The sequence below is a fragment of the Pan paniscus genome, chromosome 8, assembly GCF_029289425.2.
Source record: "Pan paniscus chromosome 8, NHGRI_mPanPan1-v2.0_pri, whole genome shotgun sequence".
NCBI classification, from domain to species: Eukaryota; Metazoa; Chordata; class Mammalia; order Primates; family Hominidae; genus Pan; species Pan paniscus.
In genome coordinates this window covers 134117134-134131640 of record NC_073257.2, presented here as the reverse complement: position 1 = coordinate 134131640, position 14507 = coordinate 134117134, and the positions used below count along the sequence as shown (strand labels likewise).

At 44.8% G+C, this 14507-nt stretch overlaps 1 protein-coding gene across 4 annotated transcripts in view; it reads right to left on the bottom strand.

Moving 5' to 3' along the window:
- The window catches only part of BTBD16 (BTB domain containing 16), a 65286-nt gene extending 62188 nt beyond the window's left edge, over positions 1–3098 (bottom strand). For all 4 annotated transcript variants that reach the window (XM_003825667.5, XM_008951010.3, XM_055093415.1 and 1 more), the window contains exon 1: positions 1813–3098. The gene's annotated coding sequence lies outside the window, so the exon portion shown is untranslated. The remainder of the gene's footprint in view (positions 1–1812) is intronic.
- Positions 3099–14507: the final 11409 nt, after the last annotated feature.

Below are 14507 nucleotides of genomic sequence, written 5' to 3'. Positions count from 1 at the left end.
ATGCATACACATTATTATGGCAGTTTGTGTACATGTGTGTATACATATATCTATACATGTTACCTATATCTGCACCTGTATATATATATATGTATGTGTGTGTATATATATATATCTTTGTGTTGCTGTTTTTATTTCTATGAAATAGTCTTCCAAGTGGTATAGTTATGTCAGAGATCTGTATCTTCAATTGAAATAGTTAATACCAATTCACTTGCCCCAAAATTGCAGCAATTAACATTCCTATCACCAATTTATAAGTGTTGTCGTTTTTTTCACAACATCTTTGGTACTAGGTAGTATCATCATATTTATTTTTGCCAAGCTGGTGAGTGCCAGATGGTTTCAGATTCTTATTTTAATTTGAACTTTCCTGGCTACCAGTGGGGTTGAGCATTCTTTCATCTATTTATTGGCCATTTAAGTTTTCTTTTCTGAAAACTGCCTAATCATAGGTTTTCCGCATTTTTCTACTGGGTTACTGTAGTTTCCTTAGCATTTTTTAAGGAGCTCTCTATGTACTGGGGACACTAACATTTTGTCTGCCATACATGCTGCAGAAGTGTATCATTTGTCTTTTGACATTGTTTATGGTAAACAAATTGTTTCATTAGTATGAAAATATGTCCTGTGTGTGTGTGTGTGTGTGTATTTCCTTTGCCAGTCTCTAATTTGAAAACATATCTGGGGCCAGGCCCAGTGGCTCATGCCTGTAATCCCAGCACTTTGGGAGGCCGAGGCAGGTGGATCACCTGAGGTCAGGAGTTCAAGACCAGCCTAACCAATATGATGAAACCTTGTCTCTACTAAAAATACAAAATTAGCTGGGTGTGGTGGCGCATGCCTGTAATCCCAGCTACTTGGGAGGCTGAGGCAGGACAGTCACTTGAACTCTGGAGGTGGAGGTTGCAGTGAGCCAAACTCTCACCATTGCACTCCAGCCTGGGCAACAAGAGCGAAACTCTGTCTCAAGGGGAAAAAAAAAAGAAAAAGAAACGTGTCTGGGTACAAACATGGCCCTGGTGTTTGTACCCAGTTGCCGGTGTCTTCATTTGCAATTGCATCCATGTATGCATGTGTGTTAAGAGCATCTTTGGCTGTTCAAGCAGCTTTCAGAGGTGCACTTGAGTTTACAGCAATGTGTGTTTTCCTTGATGGCTGAGTTTCCACCTTGCGTGAGGCTTCTCCCACCTCAGGTAACACATACATGCTTTTCTGATCCCTTTACCTCACAGGAGCCAGGATGATGAACTCCTCAGCTTAAAACCCTTCACCAGCTTCCCACTGCCCTAGACATAGACCCCCAAATCCTCAACGCGGCCTTAAGGAATCTGAGAAGAGAGAAGAGGGTTCCATTCTAAAGCAGACCTGGTCAGCACAGAATAAACCCCACGCAGGACTCGCTATGCCCACAGAGCACCGCTTCAGTTACAGAGAGGGAGGCTGGGGTTTGCACTCAGCTACCCAAAGCTCCTGCTTTCTTAGATCAATATCTAAGAACTTTTTTAGCTGATCTTGAAATCCAGAGACATCTCAATGGCCTGGAAATGTGTTCTTTTTTCATCCCACCAGGCAATCTGCCCCTTCATGTGTTTTGAGAGCCTGTGCCAAGGTCCCTGTGGGTGGGCAGGAGCTACCTACAATGGTCTCTCAGCTCCCAGACCCCTCCTGATTCCCTAAACTCCCTCCCTGCCAAGTAGACCAGAGGCACCCAAGTCTAACACTGGGTCTAGACAGGTGCTAAGACAGCACCTGTCACTAGGACACATTTCTTGGTCTCTGAAGTGGCTGAAAAATACCCATTGTACTTACCGTTCCAAAGCCCTTTTGCCCACCGCAGGCGTGTTTACAGGGGAAGTGTGCTGAGTGCAGGAACCCCCATCACACTGGCCTCTGAGTTACAGGAGAGCTGGGGGCGCCTTCTGAGCCTGAAGCCTGGAAGCGCTCATCACATCTGGGGCTCCCCCTTTTCTTCTTATGGGCCAAGGTGCTTTGACAGGGGGAGCTTGCCTTGGTTTCCTGGGTGGTTGTGGGCACCATGGCAACGGCAGGGAAGCTTCCAAGCACTTCCTGTTCCAGGGCCAGGTTTCAACTCAGGCTGGGGCTGTGTCCAAGGCCCCGGCTGATGGGGAGAAGCTGTGAGTGATGGCATCTCAGAGACCAGTGTGGGTGCCATGTGCCTCCATTCCTGTTCCTCACAGCACCTGGGGCAACCCAGGGCACAGCCTCAGTGAGAATCAACCCCCAAATCTTCAGGCTTCATCTGTCAAAGGAGAAGATTAGACTAGAAGCTTCTCAGATGCCTCCCAGCTCTGGCATTCTGGGGTGCTCTATTTCTAGCATTTTCTATCTGTGTTTTGACAAACATATTTCAATAAAAATTGAGCATTCCGCATTATTAAAAGCTATGCCTAATGAAGTACTTTGCTGCTGATGATTTTTAATGCTGCTCTCTCTGGGAGCTAAGGACTGCCTAAAAGTCAAGGACAAGACCAAGAGCCTTCAAGCTGGCATCCAGAGTGGAAACGTTTGGGATTTTTTTGTTTTGTTTTGCTTTTTTTTTTCTCTGAGATGGAGTCTCACTCTATTGCCCAGGCTGGAGTGCAGTGGTGTGATCTTGGCTCACTGCAACCTCCGCCTCCTAGTTTCACCGGGTTCAAGCAAGTCTCGTGCCTCAGCCTCCTGAATAGCTGGGATTACAGGTGCCTGCCACCACACCGGCCTAATTTTTGTATTTTTAGTAGAGACAGGGTTTCACCATATTAGCCAGGCTGGTCTCGAACTCCTGACCTCAGGTCTCTGCCCACCTCGGCCTCCCAAAATGCTGAGATTACAGATGTGAGCCACCGCGCCTGGCCCTGAGTGCAATCTTACAGTGTCCTCAGCAACGTGGCCTGTGAAGCCCATGACCCAAACTAGGGGATGGGGAGGTGGAGGCCATGGGAGTCAGGGTCACATGGGTCACCACGGGTCCATCAAAGGCCTGGACCACCACCCCAGGGATCACAGAAATCCCTAGTTACAGTAATAGGAACAGGAGGCAGTACAGCTTGTAAGACCTGAGGCCAGCCTCTCCTAGGTCACATACATCCTAAAGTAAAACAGGAAAGTAGCTGCGCTGCCTCTTGTGGCTGTGATCTAGAAGCTACGAAACACTCTATAAATGGGAGGTACCCCTGAATTTATCTCCCGCCTCAGCCCTCAAATCCTGTGATTCTACTCCTCCGAACACCATATTCTGCTTTGCACAGAAGCTGATCACTGTGGAATGTTCTGTGAGTGGCTTACCCATCTCTGCATCCCCAGAGCCCAGCAACCAAACTTGGACTTTAGAAAGTGCTCAATAAACATCTCTAGAATTGGGTAATTGGATGTCCTAGTCCATAACCACCACTCTGCCTGTGCACCTGCTTGAGTGCCACATGCGTAAGTGTGCACATGTGATTATGTATGCATAGGTGTGTGTGTCTGCTTCTGTGTTTGAGTACGAACATGGCCCTGGTGTTTGTACCCACCTATGTCCTCATTTGCAATTGCATCCATGTATGCACGTGTGTTAAGAGCATCTTTGGCTGTTCTAGTAGCTTCCAGAGGTGCACTTCAGCTTAGAGCAATGTCTGTTGGTTGTGCATTGGATTTTGGGTTTGAGAGTGAGATGACAGGGTTTCATGGTAGTATACAACTGATCCCAGCAACTGCCACCGGGTTGGAGAAGCAGCTGATTGTCAGGCTTTTGGTGTTTAGTAGAAGCAGCAGCAGCTGGTGCTGCAGACAGGATTTGAGGTGGGGCCCAAAGGAGTCCACTGCTGCTCACCTCTCAGCCTAGCTCTTCTGGAGATCAGGAGGTAGGGAGGGACGTGCACAATGAGAGAACCAGTGGGAGAAGAATGTAGGCGACAAGGGGCTGAAGACACTGGCATGTCTTAGACAGGGGGGTTAGGAACCCAGTTCAGGGTCTGCCTACCATCCCTAGACGCTCAGGGGCAGCACGAGACCGGAAGCAGGCCTCTAACAGCTGTTGCAGGGGCCTCAGGAGCCAGAGGCCGAGGCTGCACTCCTGAGCCAGGTGTGGGCCCTCTCTCATGCTTGAAAAACAAACACTTGTTGTTAATTTATTTTCCTTTTACAAATGCAATGCATTTACAGGCACAAATTCGGAGGCAAAAATTCTTAACAATAAAAATCATTTGGATTCCACAGCCGAATTCAGCACCATTAATAGTACATTAACATTTTGTATGTATACACACATTTTTGAAAATGCCGTCCTACTGTACTGTTTAACATGAGTTGTTCGCTAAGTGTTAGACGTTTTCTCCTGCATTTTTGTACATGACTGTTAATGGTGACACTGTGCTTTTTTTTGAGACGAAGTCTCGCTCTTGTCCCCCAAGCTGGAGTGCAGTGGCGCAATCTCGGCTCAATGCAACCTCCGCCTCCCGGGTTCAAGTGATTCTCCTGCCTCAGCCTCCCCAGTAGCTGGGATTATAGGCGCCTGCCACCACACCTGGCTAATTTTTGTATTTTTAGTAGAGACAGAGTTTCACCATGGATGCTGTGCTTCTTGATGCAGAAGCAGATGGGGATTAGGGTAACCAGCCCCTTCTGCTGGACATGCGGCAGCTGGAGGTGCAGCCCACCCATCAGGCTGAGCTCCCCTCTGGGGCAGTGACAGAGGCTCATCCAGGCACCCACGCACAGGTGTGCACACACAGCTGCTGTGCACCTTCTTTCTTCCCTGACCATCATGTTGCTCTCCACCCCCCCTCGAGTCTGGTCCATGGCTTCCCTCCTAGCCCAGTGCCAAGAACATGGGGGCGGAGAGGGGCTGAGCAGAAGTCTGTGTACAAATGGACAGATTTCCCCTCTCTACGCTGCTCCTTCCCCTCCACCCCAAAGTTTTCCCTGCTAACTGTCCCTGGGAATGTGGGACCCCATGTAAGATTTCAATTAACAAGTTTGAAAGACATTACCCTGGACCAGCTTGACATCCCACCTGCTCCACCATGGGCCAACCTAGGGATGCCCTCCAGGTATCACTTCTAGGGTGCAGCTGAGAGCGGGCTCCCTCTAGTGGCCACTCTGGGGAAGCGTCCCAGGATGCCACGCTCCCATCAGCCCCTAGGCAGAACCCTGGCCTTGGCTGAATCCATCGCTTTCTGCAGGGTCTAGTTCAAGGATCCGGGGCCTTCAGCTCACCCCCAGAACTCTCAACACATACATCCCCCACAGATCTCCCAGGAGCTGAGCTACTGTCCAAAGTCAAAGACAGCAAATACAAATAAATGGAAATAGCTTTCAGCATGTTTCCCTGAGAGCCCTTTCCTGATGGTGTCAGTAACTGAGCCCCTTGGGCCCAGCCCATGAAGCAGCCAACAAGCTGGAAATCTGAAAAGCAAAGGTCTTCAGTGACTCAGACATCAAATGTCGCTGAGCACTGCCCTTAGCTGGAACCACCTTATGCCAAAATCTCCTGTGTCACAGTTCCAGGGGGATTATGAAGGGATATCCATCTTCTTCTTGCACACTCAGGGATGGGGAGCTCATTACCTTGCCAGAGAGCCCATTTCAGCCCACTCCATCCAGTCACCCATATGGGGAGGTGGTGGAGTACACTGAAAAGAACACCCAATTCTGACCTGGTTCTGACTGGCTATAGCTGTGTGACCCTGGACACATCCTTAACCTCTATTGATGAAAAAAGAAAATCCAGAGCCTCAATTGGCCTGGAAGATTGGACAGTCTGTGCCTGAGAGCCCCAGTGCACTCAGCCAGGGTCCAGGCTGCTGCTGGGAGTGCTGCATCCAGACCAGCCCCTGGCGGAGGCCTTGCATGAGCCAGCAGACAGACAGGGGCTTCCAGGAAGAAGCAAAGGGTCCTGCCCTGGAACTGAGTCCTATATGGCAACACAGCTGATCTCAGTGATAAGAAAGGAGAACACAGTCAGGCACGGTGACTCATGCCTGTAATCCCAGCACTTTGGGAGGCTGAGGTGGGCAGATCACCTGAGATCAGGAGTTCGAGACCAGCCTGATCAACATGGAGAAACCCCGTCTCTACTAAAAATACAAAATTAGCCAGGTGTGGTGGCGCCTGCCTGTAATCCCAGCTACTCAGGAGGCTGAGGCAGGAGAATCGCTTGAACCCAGGAGGCGGAGGTTGCAACGAGCTGAAATCATGCCATTGCACTCCAGCCTGGGCAACAAGAGTGAAACTCCATCTCAAAAAAAAAAAAAAAGAAGAAGAAAGAAAGAGAGAGAGAGACAGAAAGAGAAAGAGAAGGAAAAGAAAAGAACAGAACAGAACAGAATAAGACCGGGCACGGTGGCTCACACCTGTAATCCCAGCACTTTGGAAGGCCGAGGCAGGTGGATTGCTTGAGGTCAGGAGTTCAAGACCAGCCTGGTCAACACGGTGAAACCCCATCTCTACTAAAAATACAAAAATTAGCCAGGCATGGTGATGTGTGCCTGTAATCCCGGCTACTCGGAGACTGAGGCAGGAGAATCACTTGAACCCGGGAGGCAGAGGTTGCAGTGAGCCGAGATCACACCATTGTACTCCAGCCTGGGTGACAGAGCCAGACTCAATCTCAAAAAAAAGAAAGAACAAGATTGGGTCAGAACTGGCCATGAACTTGCTGTGGAACCTTGAGGAAGTCCTCTCTTTGGCTCTGGCTTCCTATTTTCTCATCTGCAAAAAAAGTTCAGATGAAACAACTCCTCCGCTCCATCTACTGTTGATCCTCTTTTCCAAGATGTTCTGGAGTGTGGTGATGCCAATGCGGCTAGCCCAGGGCTGCCTCATTCACTCATTTAGACAAGGTCTGAGTGTCAAGATTGTATTGGGTGCTGGAGATAAAATGGGGACAAAGAGAAGGAAGTGCACTACCTTCACAGCCTCTGATGTTATTTGCTTAAAATTGTTCTTTAATACTGGACTTACATTTTTACATAATATTTTTGTTATGATGTTCTTAAATTTATTTTATCAATGAAGTAAAGTATTTGGTATGCTGGTTTATTTGGAATATACATTAAAATAACTACATAACTTAAAAAAAGTCATACATGAGCTGCCCCTGAAAATCACCTTCCGTGCCTGGGCACCTTACTTTTGGAGGTTTAACGTCTGAGTTGTAAGGCTCACAGTGTAGTTAAGTCAGTGAGCTGCAGGAATTCGTAGGAGAGGCAGTCGACCGCATTAACCTGCTTTTTCATTCTGAGGCTTTGACATCTGGGGCCTTGCTCACCCTGGAGGGACTGCCCCTCCCAGGCCTAGCTATTAATAATTCCTAGAGATAGTAAAGGACTCCTACAAGCATGCCTTTCATATACAAATCAATTAAACTAGAGCCTATTCCCCAACCACCTCCCTTATCAAGCTGTCAAACTCAGGGTCACTATCCACTTGCCCTAATCACCCAGGGCCAAGTACTACCAGATGAGAGACAATCCCTATATCCCAGAGCCCACTGAAATTATTCAAACTCACCAATTCTAAACCTGATTACACTGCTTCACTCATTTCTTCCCATGGGATCCACAATAAAGGCTCTTGCCCATGTTTTCCCCTCACCCTTTCTGCCTCCTAACCCTACTGCTTCCCTGTGTGCCCTGTGCCCAGTGGCGGGGGTATGCCCCCTCCTCTTGGGAATTGTAACAAACTATCTTTTCAAAGGCAATTATCTCCTTATCTATTGGCCTCGCCATATCTCAATCATAACAAAATAATAATAAAACCTACATTTTTAAACACTTGCCCAGGCCCAAGGCTTCAAGGAGCACTCCCTGGAGGAAGTGACATAACAGAAGAGAAGTTAGCTGAGAGACAAAATGATGGGGATAAGGGTGAGTGTCTCAGGCAGACAGAACAGCGTGTGCTAGGCTGGAGTGGAGAAATAAGGAGCCACTGAAGGAATGGCCCATGCAGTCTGATTGCAGTATAGGGTGAGAACGGAGGAAGGAGGAAGGAGGAAGGAAGGGGAGAAGCGGCTTGATATCCCAGGGCTCATAGAGGCCAAGGAGTGTGAGTTTTATCTAGTCCTATCTCTTTTGATCTCCAAGTTGCTTTTTCAAATAAACCCAAAAGACAGTCCGTGAACTCTCCAGATTCTGCCATTGAGAGTCCGGCCCTGAGAGCACCGAAGCCCTGCCCAGCTGGTCACCACCAACCTGGGGAGGTACCACTGGTCCACTGAACACCCAAGGGAAACAAACAAGATGAGGAAGAAGAAGGCCACTCCAACGCATCTAACAATGTACACCCTAGGTGAGCCCCCCTGCCGCTTCCATCCATTGAACAAGAAGGATGCTTTCTACAGTCCATAAATGCAATAGAGGAGTCAAGTCCAGACTTGAAGGCAGCACCACCAACTAGACTAAAGAATGGACATAAGGACCCACCACATGTGCTCGGTAGCATCCTCACCCCTGTACCTCTTCTCCCCACCACCTTCTACTTGGAATTCCTTGTAAAGAAAACACTTCTCCAGGGATTGTAAAGGATGTGGGCCTTTCTGTCAAGACCTGGGATGGAATCCTGGCTGCCTCGTTTCCTGATTGACCTGAGCAAGTCTTCTAACTTCTCTGAGCCTGTTTCCTCCTTGTAAAATAAAAATAGTTTTCATTCACCAGATCATTTCAAAGCTAAAAAGAGATAGCACTAACTTGAGTGAGTCATTGTGGGTACTCAAATGTTAATATCTTTCCTCCTTCAAACAATCCCTGTGCATACACACACTTTGACCCTGCCCATATGCATCTCCACCCTGCTTTAATTTTTTCTAGTGAGAATATTGTGGAAAACAAAGAGGCTTTGCTCAGGATCTGGGCAAGATGGCAGAATAGGAAGCTCCCGATCTTGTTCCCCAACAGGGAAATTAACTTGACAATACACAGCTCAAAAAGCCTTTTGAGACCCCAGAAATCATTTAAGAAGCTGTTGTCCCCCCATGCAAGCTCAAAGCAAAGAATAACCACATTGAAACAGGCATGAAAAACCATTTCATATAAAAACGAGACAGCCCTTCCCCACAGCCAGCACAACTTGGTGCAATCAGGAGCAAAAATGTCATGACTTCTTCATTGGGAAAGAAAAAGAAGAATGGAATGTACACTCAACATTTCAGCTTTTTGGCATGATGCCCACAGGACTAGTTTCTGTCTCATCTTACTTGGAGCAATTATGAGGAACTGGCATATTTTGGATGCCTGGGGGTCACTGAGAGCAAAAGAGAGCTCAGCGTCTTGTTGCAGTCCCAGAGAACCTGCAGCACTACCAACAGACATTAGAAGGAACAAGAGCCTACAAGCTCCTAAAAAGAAACCAGCAAGCCTTTCTATTTGGGAAGTTATACACACAAGCCCAGAGAAGACACACCCTCAGAAAATGTTTGTGAGGTCCCCAGAATCACTGGCTGAACTGACTGGTGAAAGTTTTTCCCTGTAGGATGCTAGTCTATAAAGACTGGGAAGAGTGACTGCTGTGACTGTTTTTCAAATGAACAAATCACAGCAAAAAATAAAATAAAACAAAAACCCACGGCACATGAAACAGGAAACCATAATCCAATCAAAGAAATAAAGTAAATCTGCAAAAACTGCCCCTAAAAAATGGAGATCTATGAGTTACCTGACAAGGAAATAAATATAATCATCTTAAAGAAGCTCAATGTGCTACAAGAGAACAAAAAGAGACAACTGAACAAAATCACAAAAATGATGTATGAACAAAACGAAAATAACAAAGAAATAAAAACTTAAAAAGAACCAAAATAAAATTCTGGAACTGAAGAATACAATAACTGAAATAAAAAAAAATCACTAGAGGGATTCAGTAGCATACTTGATCAAGCAAAAGTAAGAATCAGGGGAACTTGAAGAGATGTTATTTGAAATTATTAAGTCAGACGGGAAAAAAAGAAGCAATGGAGAAAAGTAAAGAAAATCTAAGAGACCCGTGTGCCCCATCAAGCAGACCAATACACATATTATGAGAGCTTCAGAAAGAGAAGAGAGAAAAGGGCAGAAAGCTTATCTGAAGAAATAGTAACTGAAAACTTCACAAATCTGAGGAAGAAAACGGACATCCACATTCAAGAAGCTTACAGGATTCCAACTAGGCTAAACCCAAGAGGCTCACACAAAGATATATCAAAATCGAACAGTTACAAGTAAAAGACAAAGAAAGAATCATGAAACAGCCAAAAAAAAAAAAAAAAAGTAATTCATAATGTAAGAGAGCAACTATAAGATTATCCACAGATTTCTCAGCAGAAACATTATAGGCTAGAAGGTAGTGGAATGATATATTCAAAGTGCCGAAAGAAGAAAACTGCCAACCAAGAATACTACATCTGACAAAACTTGTTTTTTTCAAAAATGAAGGTAAAATAAAGACCTTCCTAGATAAACAAAAACTGAAGAAGTTCATCATTACTAGACTTGTCTTATAAGAATTGCTAAGGAGAGTTTTCAAGTTAAAATGAAAAAAAAATAGATAACATGAAAACAAAAATATAAAGCTCTCTAGTAAAACTAAATACATATACAAATTCCGAATCCTGTAATACTGTAATTGTTGTGTAAATCACTTAATTCTTGTATCAAATTTAGAAGATAAAAGCATAAAAATAACCATAACTATAAAACTATGTTATGTTGGGCATGGTGACTCATGCCAGTAATCCCAGCACTTTGGGAGGCTGAGGCAGGAGGATTGCTTGAGCCCACGACTTTGAGACCAGCCTGAGCAACATAGTGAGGTTTCATCTCTGTAAAAAACAAACAAAATTAGCCAGGCATGATGGCATGCACCTGTGGTCCCAGCTACTCAGGAGGCTGACGAGAGAAGATCACTTGAGCCCCAGAGGTTGAGGCTGTAGTGAGGCAAGATCGTGCCACTGCATTCCAGCCTGGGTGACAGAGCTCTCCCCAATCCCCACCCGCTCCCCCCCAAAAAAAAACCTATGTTAATGGTTACAAAATATGAAAAGATATAATTTGTGATACTGAGGGCATCTAACTCGAAAAGGAGGAAGTATAATTATCTCCGTTCACAGATAACATGACCTTATATTTAGAAAACTCTAAAGATTCCAAACAAAGATGCTGATAGAACTAATAAATGAATACAGTAAAGTTGCAGGCTACAAAATCAACACAAAAAAACAGTTGCATTTCCATGCAATAACAGTAAACAATTAAATAGAAAATTAAGACAACAATCCCACCAATGGTGGCATCAAAATAAACTTAACCAAAGAGAAAGACTTGTACACTAATCCAAAACATTGCTGAAAGAATTTAAAGAAGACAAAAAATAAATGGAAAGAAAACCCATTTCATGGATTGGAAAACTTAATACCATTAAAAGTAACCTGCAGACTTAATGCAATCCTATCAAAATCCCAAAGGCATATTTTGCAGAAATAGAAAAAAGGAATCTTAAAATTCATATGGGATCTAAAAGGACCCCAAGTAGCCAAAACAATCTTGAGAAGGAAAAACAAAACTGGAGGCCTTATCCTTCCTGATTTCAAAGCATATTACAAAGCTATAGTAATCAAAACAGTATGGTACTAGCATAAAGACAGACATATAAGCCAATGGAACAGAATAGAGTGCCCCAAAATAAAACTACACATATATGGTCAAATCATCTTCAACAAAGGTGCCAAGGCTACAAAATGAGGAAACAAGTGGTGTCAGAAAAATTGGATATCTACATGCCAAAAATGAAGTTGGACCCTTACTTTACACTATATACAAAAATTAAGTCAAAATGGATTAAAAACCTAAATATATAAAACCTGAAGACTATGAAACTCCTAGAAAAAACATAGGGAAAAACTTTTCTTTCCCTTTTCTTTTCTTTTTTTTTTTTTTGAGCCAGGGTCTCTGTAACTCAGGCTGGAGTGCAGTGATGCGATCATAGCTCACTACAGCCTCAAACTCCTGGATTCAAGCAATCCTACTGCTTCAGCCTCCTGAGTTGCTAGAACTATATGTGCACACCACCACACCCTGCTAATTTTAATTTTTTTTTGTAGAGACATGGTTTTCCTATGTTGCTCAGGCTGGGAAAAACTTCAGGCTAGGCACAGTGGTTCATGCCTGTAATCCCAGGACTTCAGGAGGCCAAGGCGGGCGGATCACCTGAGGTCAGGAGTTCAAGACCAGCCTGGCCAACATGGCAAAACCCCATCTCTATAAAAATACAAAAATTAGCCAGGCGTGGTGGCAGGCACCTGTAATCCCAGCTACTCAGGAGGCTGAGGCAGGAGAATTGCTTGAACCTGGGAGGCGGAGCTTGCAGTGAGCCAAGATCGTGCCACTGCACTCCAGCCTGGGTGACAAGAGTGAGACTCCAACTCAAAAAAAAAAAAAAAAAAAAAACATAAAACTTCATTACATTTGAATGGCAATGATGTTTTGGATATGACGCCTAAAGGACAGACAACAAAATTAAGAACAGACAAATGACACTACATCAAACTTTAAAACTTCTGCACTGCAAAGGAAACAACCAACAGGGTAAAAAGGCAATGCATAGAATGGCAGAAAACATTTACAAACTATATTTCTAATAAGGATACGTACTCCTGATTAGGAGTTAATATTCAGAATATATAAAGAACTCCTATGACTTAACAACAACAAAACAAATAACCTGATTTTAAACTCAGCAAAGGACCTGGATAGACATTTCTCCAAAGAAATACAAATGGCCAAGCAGCATGTGAAAAGATGCTCAATAGCCTCAATCATCAGGAAAATACAAATCCAAATTACAATAAGCTATCACCACACACCTGTTAGGGTGGCCACTATCAAAACAAACCAACAGAAAATAAATGTTGGTGAGGATGTTGAAAAACTGGAACCCTTGTGCACTCTTGGTGGGGATATAAAACAGTATAGTTGCTATGGAAAACAGTATGGAGGTTCCTCAAAAAATTAAAAATAGAACTAGCAGATGATCCAACAACCCTGCTTCTGGGCATATATTCAAAAGTACTGAAACCAGGATCTTGAAGAGATATTTACATTCTCATGTTCATTGCCGTGTTATTCCTAACAGCCAAACAGTAGAAGCAACCCAAACGTCCACTGATGGATGAATGGATATAGAAAATACGGTATATACATACAATGGAATACTATTCAGCCTTTAAAAAGAAGGAAATTCTGTCATATGCTTCAACATGGATGAACCTCGAAGACATCTTGTTAAGCAAAATAAAGCCAGTCACAAAATGACAAATATTGCCTGATTCCACTTAACATGAAGTATCTAGAGTATCAAACTCTTAGAAGCAGAAAGTAGAATGGTGGTTGGTCGTGGGGAGAGAAAAAGGGGGTTGTTCAATGCATAGAGAATTGTAGTTTTGTAAGATGATAAAGTTCTAGAGATCTGTTGCACAATAGTGTGCACTTAGGGTCAGGTACAGTGGCTCACGCCTGTAATCCCACCATTTTGGGAGGCAGAGGCAGGAGGACTGCTTGAGGCCAGGAGTTTGAGACCAGCCCTGGCAACATAGCGAGACCCTCTCTCTACAAAAAATAAAAAATTAAGCTGGACATTTTGACACACACCTGTAGTCCCAGCTACTCAGGAAGCTGAGGTGGGAGGATCACTTGAGCCCAGGAGGTCGAGGTTGCAGTGAGCCCTGATGGTGCCACTGCACTCTAGCGTGATAAAGCAAGATCCTTTCTCCAAAAAAAAAAAAAATGCCTGTAGTTAATCCTGTACTGAACACTTAAAAACAGTTAAGATGGTAAATTTTATGTTTAACCTTAATTAAAAAAAGACAATGTTAGAAGTAACAGTAATTTGAAATGTTGAAATTCACATTTCAAAACAAAAAAAAAAAAAAGGAAGAAACCTCAGCACCTTACCAGGGCCAAGAAGTAGTTGAAAGGAGCAATTGCCAGTGAGCCAGGCAGTTCTTTCTGTCCCCGTCGCCTCCCTCGCCTGTCCCACGCACAGCACTGATGGCTTCTCTCTCCCAGGTCAGCAGCCTGGAATGGGGAGGTGTCTGCAGGGGGATGTTCCCTGGCATGGCCCTTGGGCCCCTCAGATCTTACACCCAAGGGGCTGAGAAAAGGAATCCCCAAGATCCCCTGGCCCCGGCCCTGCTATCCTCAGTGCCCACCCCCCTCTTTCCTAGCTCCCTCTCCACTCACTTCCACTCCCTGTCCTCACAAGGTAATCTTCGTATCTCAACAAAGCTACCTTTAATTTGAGAGCCCCAAGGAAATGCTGAGCCAGGAAAAAACAAGTTAGAAGCTCAAGATTGCAGCTGACTTAGCAAACCAAAGTTCCTAAGAATGCTGAGAATCCCAAAGCTGCTGGGGTACGGGGGAACGGGGAAGCCTCAAATAGGGTCAGGTGCCTGCTCTTGAGCTCCCACTCAGCAAAGCAAAATAATATAAACAGTTCTCAGCTGCCATCCCGAGGGTGAACACGTGCATGAGAGAGAGTAAGTGCAGGGGAAAAAGCGA